General features: G+C 32.1%; 1 protein-coding gene across 2 annotated transcripts in view; it reads left to right on the plus strand.

Moving 5' to 3' along the window:
- Positions 1-12,000, plus strand: part of LOC134843623 (patatin-like phospholipase domain-containing protein 4) — a 206,128-nt gene that overhangs the window by 65,926 nt on the left and 128,202 nt on the right. The window contains exon 1 of one of the 2 annotated variants that reach the window (XM_063859797.1): positions 8,407-8,416. The exons of the other annotated variant lie outside the window; for it this stretch is intronic. The gene's annotated coding sequence lies outside the window, so the exon portion shown is untranslated. Of the gene's footprint in view, positions 1-8,406; positions 8,417-12,000 lie in introns of those variants that run through there. 2 annotated transcript variants of the gene reach the window in all.

Genomic DNA, 12,000 nt, shown 5'->3' on the forward strand with positions numbered 1-12,000 from the left:
CAATACTCATAACTTTAAAAAAATTTAGAACATCCAATGTAACACAAATGTTTTAGTGCATTAGTATTTTTGCGTTTTTTGTTTCAGCAGCATCAATCTTATTTTCTTAGGTAGAGCGTTTTTTTTCGAGATTTGTTCTTCTTCCAATTCTGTTTGATTTTTGTATAAGAGTCATTTAATGCAGCGGAGATCTAATATATAATATAGGTCGTGATGAATTTGTTTTTTTTTTAAGCAAATTCAAATTTCGTTTGGTTTGACTTCAATTTCTTTCTATGTTCAGTTCATTTGATTTGTCAAAAGGAAGGAAACTTTTACTTATAAACCGCTTGTGGTACATCGGTATAGTGGCCTTATTTTGATTTGCAGAAATTATATTTTTTTGCATAGGTGTGCTTTGTGGTGAGTTTATGTGCTTCGAGCTGATTTAATTGTATAGAACTGTGTTTTTGAAAAATTTTATCTTAATGTACACCAGGTGTTATTGCCAGCTTTATTAACAATTCATTCTTTTTGATCCTTTTTTAGGGCGGGAAATTGTTTGCCTATTTTTTCAAATGAGACAAATGAGAGAAACCGCTAATTTTTAGTTGATTCATTTTAAAAAAAAAAATTTTGTTTGTTACTTTTCCTTACTGGTAGTATTTCGTCTAGTTTTTGTCGTCTAGCTTGCCATGCTATTTTTTTGTTGTTTGGCAAGTGCTGAGGAGCTTCGATTTTTCTCTCTGTAAAAATATTGACTAAGTTTTGCAAAAGTTTGAATTGAAGTAATAAAGTTATTTTTGGTTTTCAATTTGTTATTCTGCCTACTAAATACTGCGTAGAATCAGGTTTGATTTTGACCTTAAAACTTATTTTAGTCTTTTTGTAACTTTTTCTTGTTTTTTTGCTTGGCATAAGCTTACAGGAATATCATTATGGTATCGTGATTATATTAGCTAAATTGTATTGCGATTGTGTTTTGCGTATAAAGTTTTGCGACGAAACTTTTTCGGAGCAGTAGAAAAGGTCATCTAATTACCGAACTTTTGAAGTTCATTGAAAGACATTCCATTCAAGTTACCAAAATCAAATTGGATTTTGTAAGGTTTGTATATCATAACGACGAATATAGTTAGTGTGTGTAAATAAACTAATATATGAGCTGATGAATTTTAATTGGAAAACTAACACCCCCTAGATAGGTTTAAGTTTATATTTACGAAAACTCTCTTCTCTTCATTCATGAAGAATTTTTTTCGGTATCCAATCTGATAAAGTTACAAAATTTTAGAACATCTAATGTAACACAAATGTTTTAGTGCATTAGTATTTTTGCGTTTTTTGTTTCAGCAGCATCAATCTTATTTTCTTAGGTAGAGCGTTTTTTTCGAGATTTGTTCTTCTTCCAATTCTGTTTGATTTTTGTATAAGAGTCATTTAATGCAGCGGAGATCTAATATATAATATAGGTCGTGATGAATTTGTTTTTTTAAGCAAATTCAAATTTCGTTTGGTTTGACTTCAATTTCTTTCTATGTTCAGTTCATTTGATTTGTCAAAAGGAAGGAAACTTTTACTTATAAACCGCTTGTGGTACATCGGTATAGTGGCCTTATTTTGATTTGCAGAAATTATATTTTTTTGCATAGTTGTGCTTTGTGGTGAGTTTATGTGCTTCGAGCTGATTTAATTGTATAGAACTGTGTTTTTGAAAAATTTTATCTTAATGTACACCAGGTGTTATTGCCAGCTTTATTAACAATTCATTCTTTTTTATCCTTTTTTAGGGCGGGAAATTGTTTGCCTATTTTTTCAAATGAGACAAATGAGAGAAACCGCTAATTTTTAGTTGATTCATTTAAAAAAAAAATTTTTGTTTGTTTCTTTTTCTTACTGGTAGTATTTCGTCTAGTTTTTGTCGTCTAGCTTGCCATGCTATTTTTTTGTTGTTTGACAAGTGCTGAGGAGCTTCGATTTTTCTCTCTGTAAAAATATTGACTAAGTTTTGCAAAAGTTTGAATTGAAGTAATAAAGTTATTTTTGGTTTTCAATTTGTTATTCTGCCTACTAAATACTGCGTAGAATCAGGTTTGATTTTGACCTTAAAACTTATTTTAGTCTTTTTGTAACTTTTTCTTGTTTTTTTGCTTGGCATAAGCTTACAGGAATATCATTATGGTATCGTGATTATATTAGCTAAATTGTATTGCGATTGTGTTTTGCGTATCAAGTTTTGCGACGAAACTTTTTCGGAGCAGTAGAAAAGGTCATCTAATTACCGAACTTTTGAAGTTCATTGAAAGACATTCCATTCAAGTTACCAAAATCAAATTGGATTTTGTAAGGTTTGTATATCATAACGACGAATATAGTTAGTGTGTGTAAATAAACTAATATATGAGCTGATGAATTTTAATTGGAAAACTAACACCCCCTAGATAGGTTTAAGTTTATATTTACGAAAACTCTCTTCTCTTCATTCATGAAGAATTTTTTTCGGTATCCAATCTGATAAAGTTACAAAATTTTAGAACATCTAATGTAACACAAATGTTTTAGTGCATTAGTATTTTTGCGTTTTTTGTTTCAGCAGCATCAATCTTATATTCTCAAGAAAAGCGTGTTATTCGAGGTATGTTTTTTTTCCAATTCTGTTTGATTTTTGTATAAGAGTCAATGAATGCAGTGGAGATCTAGTGTATAATATAGGTCGTGATGAATTTGTTTCTTTGAGGTAAATTCAAATTTCGTTTGTGGTTTGACTTCAATTTCTTTCTATGTTCAGTTCATTTGATTTGTCAAAAGGAAGGAAATTTTTACTTTTAAACCGCTTGTGGTACATCGGTATAGTGGCCTTATTTTGATTTGCAGAAATTTTATTTATTTGTATAGGTGTGCTTTGTGGTGAGTTTATGTGCTTCGAGCTGATTTAATTGTATAGAACTGTGTTTTTAAAAAATTTGATCTTAATGTACACCAGGTGTTATTGCCAGCTTTATTAACAATTCATTCTTTTTGAGTCTTTTTTAGGGCGGGAAATTGTTTGCCTATTTTTTCAAATGAGACAAATGAGAGAAACCGCTAATTTTTAGTTGATTCATTTAAAAAAAAAAATTTCTTTGACACTTTCTTACTGGTAGTATTTCGTCTAGTTTTTGTCGTCTAGCTTGCCATGCTATTTTTTTGTTGTTTGGCAAGTGCTGAGGAGCTTCGATTTTTCTCTCTGTAAAAATATTGACTAAGTTTTGCAAAAGTTTGAATTGAAGTAATAAAGTTATTTTTGGTTTTCAATTTGTTATTCTGCCTACTAAATACTGCGTAGAATCAGGTTTGATTTTGACCTTAAAACTTATTTTTGTCTTTTTGTAACTTTTTCTTGTTTTTTTGCTTGGCATAAGCTTGCAGGAATATCATTATGGTATCGTGATTATATTAGCTAAATTGTATTGCGATTGTGTTTTGCGTATAAAGTTTTGCGACGAAACTTTTTCGGAGCAGTAGAAAAGGTCATCTAATTACCGAACTTTTGAAGTTCATTGAAAGACATTCCATTCAAGTTACCAAAATCAAATTGGATTTTGTAAGGTTTGTATATCATAACGACGAATATAGTTAGTGTGTGTAAATAAACTAATATATGAGCTGATGATTTTTAATTGGAAAACTAACACCCCCTAGATAGGTTTAAGTTTATATTTACGAAAACTCTCTTCTCTTCATTCATGAAGAATTTTTTTCGGTATCCAATCTGATAAAGTTACAAAATTTTAGAACATCTAATGTAACACAAATGTTTTAGTGCATTAGTATTTTTGCGTTTTTTGTTTCAGCAGCATCAATCTTATATTCTCAAGAAAAGCGTGTTATTCGAGGTATGTTTTTCTTCCAATTCTGTTTGATTTTTGTATAAGAGTCAATGAATGCAGTGGAGATTTAGTGTATAATATAGGTCGTGATGAATTTGTTTCTTTGAGGTAAATTCAAATTTCGTTTGTGGTTTGACTTCAATTTCTTTCTATGTTCAGTTCATTTGATTTGTCAAAAGGAAGGAAATTTTTACTTTTAAACCGCTTGTGGTACATCGGTATAGTGGCCTTATTTTGATTTGCAGAAATTTTATTTATTTGTATAGGTGTGCTTTGTGGTGAGTTTATGTGCTTCGAGCTGATTTAATTGTATAGAACTGTGTTTTTAAAAAATTTGATCTTAATGTACACCAGGTGTTATTGCCAGCTTTATTAACAATTCATTCTTTTAGAGTCTTTTTTAGGGCGGGAAATTGTTTGCCTATTTTTTCAAATGAGACAAATGAGAGAAACCGCTAATTTTTAGTTGATTCATTTAAAAAAAAAATTTTCTTTGACACTTTCTTACTGGTAGTATTTCGTCTAGTTTTTGTCGTCTAGCTTGCCATGCTATTTTTTTGTTGTTTGGCAAGTGCTGAGGAGCTTCGATTTTTCTCTCTGTAAAAATATTGACTAAGTTTTGCAAAAGTTTGAATTGAAGTAATAAAGTTATTTTTGGTTTTCAATTTGTTATTCTGCCTACTAAATACTGCGTAGAATCAGGTTTGATTTTGACCTTAAAACTTATTTTTGTCTTTTTGTAACTTTTTCTTGTTTTTTTGCTTGGCATAAGCTTACAGGAATATCATTATGGTATCGTGATTATATTAGCTAAATTGTATTGCGATTGTGTTTTGCGTATAAAGTTTTGCGACGAAACTTTTTCGGAGCAGTAGAAAAGGTCATCTAATTACCGAACTTTTGAAGTTCATTGAAAGACATTCCATTCAAGTTACCAAAATCAAATTGGATTTTGTAAGGTTTGTATATCATAACGACGAATATAGTTAGTGTGTGTAAATAAACTAATATATGAGCTGATGAATTTTAATTGGAAAACTAACACCCCCTAGATAGGTTTAAGTTTATATTTACGAAAACTCTCTTCTCTTCATTCATGAAGAATTTTTTTCGGTATCCAATCTGATAAAGTTACAAAATTTTAGAACATCTAATGTAACACAAATGTTTTAGTGCATTAGTATTTTTGCGTTTTTTGTTTCAGCAGCATCAATCTTATTTTCTTAGGTAGAGCGTTTTTTTCGAGATTTGTTCTTCTTCCAATTCTGTTTGATTTTTGTATAAGAGTCATTTAATGCAGCGGAGATCTAATATATAATATAGGTCGTGATGAATTTGTTTTTTTTTAAGCAAATTCAAATTTCGTTTGGTTTGACTTCAATTTCTTTCTATGTTTAGTTCATTTGATTTGTCAAAAGGAAGGAAACTTTTACTTTTAAACCGCTTGTGGTACATCGGTATAGTGGCCTTATTTTGATTTGCAGAAATTTTATTTATTTGTATAGGTGTGCTTTGTGGTGAGTTTATGTGCTTCGAGCTGATTTAATTGTATAGAACTGTGTTTTTAAAAAATTTGATCTTAATGTACACCAGGTGTTATTGCCAGCTTTATTAACAATTCATTCTTTTTGAGTCTTTTTTAGGGCGGGAAATTGTTTGCCTATTTTTTCAAATGAGACAAATGAGAGAAACCGCTAATTTTTAGTTGATTCATTTAAAAAAAATTTTCTTTGACACTTTCTTACTGGTAGTATTTCGTCTAGTTTTTGTCGTCTAGCTTGCCATGCTATTTTGTTGTTGTTTGGCAAGTGCTGAGGAGCTTCGATTTTTCTCTCTGTAAAATTATTGACTAAACTTTGCAAAAGTTTGAATTGAAGTATTAAAGTTATTTTTGGTTTTCAATTTGTTATGCTGCCTACTAAATACTGCGTAGAATCAGGTTTGATTTTGACCTTAAAACTTATTTAGTCTTTTTGTAACTTTTTCTTGTTTTTTTTTGCTTGGCATAAGGTTACAGGAATATCATTATGGTATCGTGATAATATTAGCTAAATTGTATTGCGATTGTGTTTTGCTTATAAAGTTTTGCGACGAAACTTTTTCGGAGCAGTAGAAAAGGTCATCTAATTACCGAACTTTTGAAGTTCATTGAAAGACATTCCATTTAAGTTACCAAAATCAAATTGGATTTTGTAAAATTTGTATATCATAACGACGAATATAGTTAGTGTGTGTAAATAAACTAATATATGAGCTGATGAATTTTAATTGGAAAACTAACACCCCCTAGATATTTTCAATTTTAAATTTACGATAACTCTCTTCTCTTCATTCATGAAGAATTTCTTTCGGTATCCAATCTGATAAAGTTACAAAACTTTAGAACATCTAATGTAACACAAATGTTTTAGTGCATTAGTATTTTTTCCGTTTTTTGTTTCAGCAGCATCAATCTTATATTCTTAGGTAAAGCGTTTTATTCGAGGTTTGTTTGTCTTCCAATTCTGTTTGTTTTTTGTAGAAGAGTCAATTAATGCAGAGGAGATCTAGTATATAATATAGGCCGCGATGAATTTGTTTTCTTGAAGCAAATTCAACTATCGTTTGGTTTGACTTCAATTTTTTTCTATGTTCAGTTCATTTGATTTGTCAAAAGGAAGGCATTTTTACTTATAAACAGCTTATGGTACATCGGTATAGTGGTCTTATTTTGATTTGCAGTAATTACATTTATTTGCATAGGTGTGCTTTGTGGTGAGTTTGTGCTTTGAGCTGATTTAATTGTATAGAACTGTGTTTTTTAAAAATTTCATATAAATGTACACCAGGTGTTTTTGCCAGCTTTATTCACAATTCATCCTTTTTGAGTCTTTTTAGGGCTGTAAATTGTTTGCCTATATTTTTAAATGAGACAAATAAGAGAAACCGCTAATTTTTAGTTGATTCATTTTAGAAAGTTTTCTTTGACACTTTTTCTTACTGGTAGTATTTTGTCTACTTTTTGTCGTCTAGCTTGCCATGCTTTTTTTGTTGTTGTTCGGAAAGTGCTGCGGAGCTTCGATTTTTCGCTGTGAAAAAATATTGACTAAGTTTTGCAAAAGTTTTGAATTGAAGTAATAAAATTATTTTTTGTTTTCAATTTGTTTAAATTGCCTACTAAATACTGCGTAGAATCAGGTTTGATTTTGACCTTAAAAAGTATTTTAGTCTTTTTGTAAACTTTTTTTCATTTTTTTCGCTTTGCATAAGGTTACAGGAATATCATTATGGCATCGTGATAATTTTAGCTAAATTATGTTGCGATTGTGTTTTGCTTATTAAATTTTGCGACGAAAGTTTTTGGAGCAGTAGAAAAGGTCATCTAACTACCGAACTTTTGAAGTTCATTGAAAGGCATTCCATTCAAGATACCAAAATCAAATTGGATTTTGTAAAGTTTGTATATCATAACGACGTATATAGTTAGTATGTGTAAATAAACTAATATACGAGCTGATGAATTTTAATTGGAAAACTAACACCCCCTAGATAGGTTTAATTTTAAATTTGCGAAAACTCTCTTCTCTTTATTCATGAAGAATTTCTTTCGGTATCCAATCTGATTATTTTACAAAAATTTAGAACATCCAATGTAACACAAATGTTTTAGTGCATTAGTATTTTGCGTTTTTTGCTTCAGCAGCATCAATCTTATATTCTCAAGAAAAGCGTGTTATTCGAGGTATGTTTTTCTTCCAATTCTGTTTGATTTTTGTATAAGAGTCAATGAATGCAGTGGAGATCTAGTGTATAATATAGGTCGTGATGAATTTGTTTCTTTGAGGTAAATTCAAATTTCGTTTGTGGTTTGACTTCAATTTCTTTCTATGTTCAGTTCATTTGATTTGTCAAAAGGAAGGCAATTTTTACTTATAAACAGCTTGTGGTACATCGGTATAGTGGCCTTACTTTGATTTGCAGAAGTTCTGTTTTTTGCATAGGTGTGCTTTGTGGTCAGTTTATGTGCTTTGAGGTGATTTAATTGCATAGAACAGTATTTTTGAAAAATTTTGTTTTAATGTACACCAGGCGTTATTGCCAGCTTTATTAACAATTCATACTTTTTGAGTCTTTTTAGGGCTGGAAATGGTTTTCCTATATTTTAACCTCATTTGAGACAAATGAGAGAAACTGCTAGTTTTTAGTTGATTCTTTTTTTAAAATTTTTTTTTCACTTTTTCTTACTTGTAGTATTTCGTCTAATTTTTGTCGTATAGCTTGCCATGCTATTTTGTTGTTGTTTGGCAAGTGCTGCGGAGCTTCGATTTTTCTCTATGTAAAAATATTGACTGAGTCTTGCAAAAGTTGGATTTGAAGCAATAAAATTATTTTTGGTTTTCAATTTGTTATGTTGCCTACTAAATACTGCGTAGAATCAGGCTTGATTTTGACCTTAAAACTTACTTTAGTCTTTTTTTTGTAATTTTTTTCTTGTTTTATTTTGCTTGGCATAAGGTTACAGGCATATCATTATGGCAGCGTGATAATATTAGCTAAATTGTGATGCGGTTGTTTTTAGCTTATTAAATTTTGCGGCGAAAGTTTGTGGAGCAGTAGAAAAGGTCATCTAACTACCGAACTTATGAAGTTCATTGAAAGGCATTCCATTCAAGTTAACAAAAAAATTTTCATTGTTTTCTTAACAGTTTTTTTTTTGGTGAACATACTAATAGTTTACTGCAATTTTTTCTTAAAATATTTTTTTTGGTAGTTTCAAAATTTTTCTCTTTGGAAAGCCGAAAGCCAGCTCTGATAAAAGGTAGATGTTCTGAAAACATATTTGTCATTTTAGCTATTATGACTGAAAAGAATTTCTAACTAGAATACAACAAACCTTTAAATAAAGAATTCAATGGGTTTTTGGAATGTCAAATCTAACATTCATGTTCTAGTGCACTGTCACCTGTGTAATCTTTCAGAGATGGTATATTCATATTTCAAGTAACTAAGTTCTATTCGAGGTTTGTGTTTCTTCCAATTTTGTATGCCTTTTGTGTTAGAGTCGATGAATGCTATGAAGATCTTATAAAGGTTGTGATGAATTTTTTGGCTTTTTTAGGAAAATTCAAATTTCGTTCTTTCAGGTTTGACTTCTATTTTTTTCTATGAACAGTTCATCTACTTTGTCACAAGAAAGGCATAAGTGTGCTTTTTGCATAGATGTGCTTTGAGGTGTATAAAATGTGTGCAACGATGATTCGAAAATGTTTTGTTTTTTCTTAGCACAACGGACGTCTTCGGCTGTTGTTTCCAGCTTTATTACTATTACTCTTGCGATAAGCAAGGGTATTGCAAGCTGGTAGTAGACTTTTTTTCCTTTAAACAACGTTGTCCACATGACTCACTTCTAGACTCTTTCACCTCTCCCTCCTTATTGTAAATCCTACTCCTCTCGGTTGCAAGTTTTAAGCAGGGTTGAGTTTGTTAATTTAAATGGTCTGTCTTTCAAACTTTTTTTTTCTGTTGGTTGTGATTTTTCTATTTTTTTTCTTAAAACTTCCTTACTTTTTGTGTCTTTTTTTGGCTTAATAGGCTCCGGCCGTTTTTATATCATGTTAGTGGCCTAATTATCAGAACTTCCAAGGGAACAATATTTTTTATGCTCACATCTGGGTTGCCAAAAGGCTAACAATCTTAATAGAAATGTTACTTCAAGTTTTTCATGACATTTTTTTCGGCTTGAATGTCTTTTTTTGCTTGATAATTTTCGGCCTATTTGATATCGTTTTAATGGCCGCGTAATGTGCCTATCGTTGGGCAAAAAAGTCTTTGCATGCGTGTCTGTGTTTTGAGGGATAAGTGATTTCTCATGTCTTAGAAATTTTCGATTCTTTTGTGTTTTTTCTTTTTGTTTTCGGCCTGATAGTCTTCGGCCTATATTACATTGGCCTATTCGCTTCATTTTGCGTCATATTTCGAGCTGTGTATGTTTTTTGAGGGTGAGGGGGAATTATTAACTTTAAATTAGTCTTAAATTTTTCAAAATATTTTTCGGCTGTTTTTTTTTTAAATTTATTAGTCTCATATTGCGTCTTTCGACGAGCAAAACGAGTTTTGTTTGTGCGTGTCTGTGTGGGAGACTTAATAATTGTATATTATTACAAAAGTTATTGATTTTTTCCCGGCTTTTTTAATTTCATTTTTGTGCTTAATAGGTTTCGGCCAATATTATATCGGCCAATATTATATTATAGTGGCCGCATATTGTTATTTGACGCGTGAATAAAATTTGTGTGTGTGTGTGTTTGTTTGTTTGTTTGTTTGTTTGTTTAATTGCTTAATTGTTTGTTTGTTTGTTTTTTGCTTTGAGGTTTGACTTCTTTTTATTTCTATGAACAGTTCATCTACTTTGTCACAAGAAAGGCATAGGTGTGCTTTTTGCATAGATGTGCTTTGAGGTGTATAAAATGTGTGCAATGGGTGATTCGAGAAATTTTTTGTTTTTTTTTGCACAATGGGCGTCTTCCAAACTTTTTGCGAGTTTCCCCTATGAATGCCAGCAAACCGGACTTAATACTGCTGTCATGCAGCTCTCTCGGTGGCAGCTCGTCTAAGACCGACGCGTTTAGTGAGAGACAGGACATTGCGTCTTCCTTGCTCACTCCAAAAAACATAAACGTCACGCAATTTTCGCGACATCACCATCATTCACATTGACGAAATCTGCTGTATGTGTGTCAATGACTCCTTTCAGGCGTTGTCAGTTAGTAGCGTACCTGAAACAAAAACTAGTATCTGTTATTTCGATCTAAAAATCTGAAGACAACCAAAGAATGTTTTTTAGGGTTGTTTTAATTTTGGTCGTTTCAATATTTTTCTCTTTGGAAAGCCGAAAGCTAGCTCTGATAAAGATTAGATGTTTTGAAAACAGACTTTTGATATTTCGACCTAAAAATCCGAAGACTCATCCGATTCCATCCAAACTTGGTCAGTAAATTGCATACATGAATCCTAGCTTCCATGCCATTTTGTTTAAAAAAACGGAGATAATTTTTGTCACCGCTTTTTTGAAACTTGTTGTCGAAGCTAGGATTCATGTACCTAGCTCTCATGCCAATTTTGTGGAGTTTCGAAGCTCGTTCATTTTTCATTGAAAAACACTGGCCATTTCAGCGTTGAAACAGCTGTTCCATAGAGCTTCGCTTGGTAGCGTGCTTTAGTCGACCCATTGACTTCTGCTAGCTAGGCAGGTGAGTGCTACGAAACATTATCCAAAAAGTTCAACCCCGATGGTTTTTCGTGAAGGGGTGTGTATCCAGGGTGCGTCAGCTCCACCATACGCTGAAAAATGTTTATTTGTATTACTAGTACCTTTTCTATTTTTTTGCAAGCTGAAAATGATAGTAATTTTACCTTGAAATTAGGAGATTCCGTGGCTCTAAACGCAATGTTGCAGAAATAGAAAAACTTTGCTGCAGCATTGTCGTATTTTTGTTTTTGAGCCGTGGTAACATAAGGTAAAATAGTTGTGTCGTTACTCGTATACCATTATCCAAAATTTAGTTGCGTTCTCAAACTTTGTTGCTTTGTATCGCAAGTGGTGCGAAGCTCAGCTTCGCCTCTGTGTGAAAAAGTTTTATTTACCGAGGCAGCGCATACAACAACATGCCATCTTTCCATGTTCCTGCTGCCTAGTTTGTTTCTCAGCTCCTTTTCCACAAGTCACATTTCGCTGAACGCGCGTTCGATACCGGCTGAGCTGGGTGCAAGGTTTCCCAGAACGAACTCTAGAACAAATTTGACTTAATAAAACTGTTCGGCTTGTAATTCACTGGCCTCGAAACTCATCTCCAAACTTTTCGCGAGTTTCGCCTATGAATGCCAGCAAACCGGACTTAATACTGCTGCCATGCAGCTCTCTCGGTGGCAGCTTGTCTAAGGCCGACGCGTTTAGTGCAAGACAGGAAATCGCGTCTTCCTTGCTCACTCCAAAAAACATAAACGCGTCACGCAATTTTCGCGACGTCACCACCATTCCCATTCACAAAATCTGCTGTATGTGTGTCAATTACTCCTTTCAGGCGTTGTCAGTTAGTAGCGTACCTAAAACAAAAACTATTATCTGTTATTTCGATCTAAAAATCTGAAGACAACCAAAGAATGTTTTTGGTAG

Source organism: Symsagittifera roscoffensis, chromosome 4 (assembly GCF_963678635.1).
Source record: "Symsagittifera roscoffensis chromosome 4, txSymRosc1.1, whole genome shotgun sequence".
Classification (NCBI taxonomy): domain Eukaryota; kingdom Metazoa; phylum Xenacoelomorpha; order Acoela; family Convolutidae; genus Symsagittifera; species Symsagittifera roscoffensis.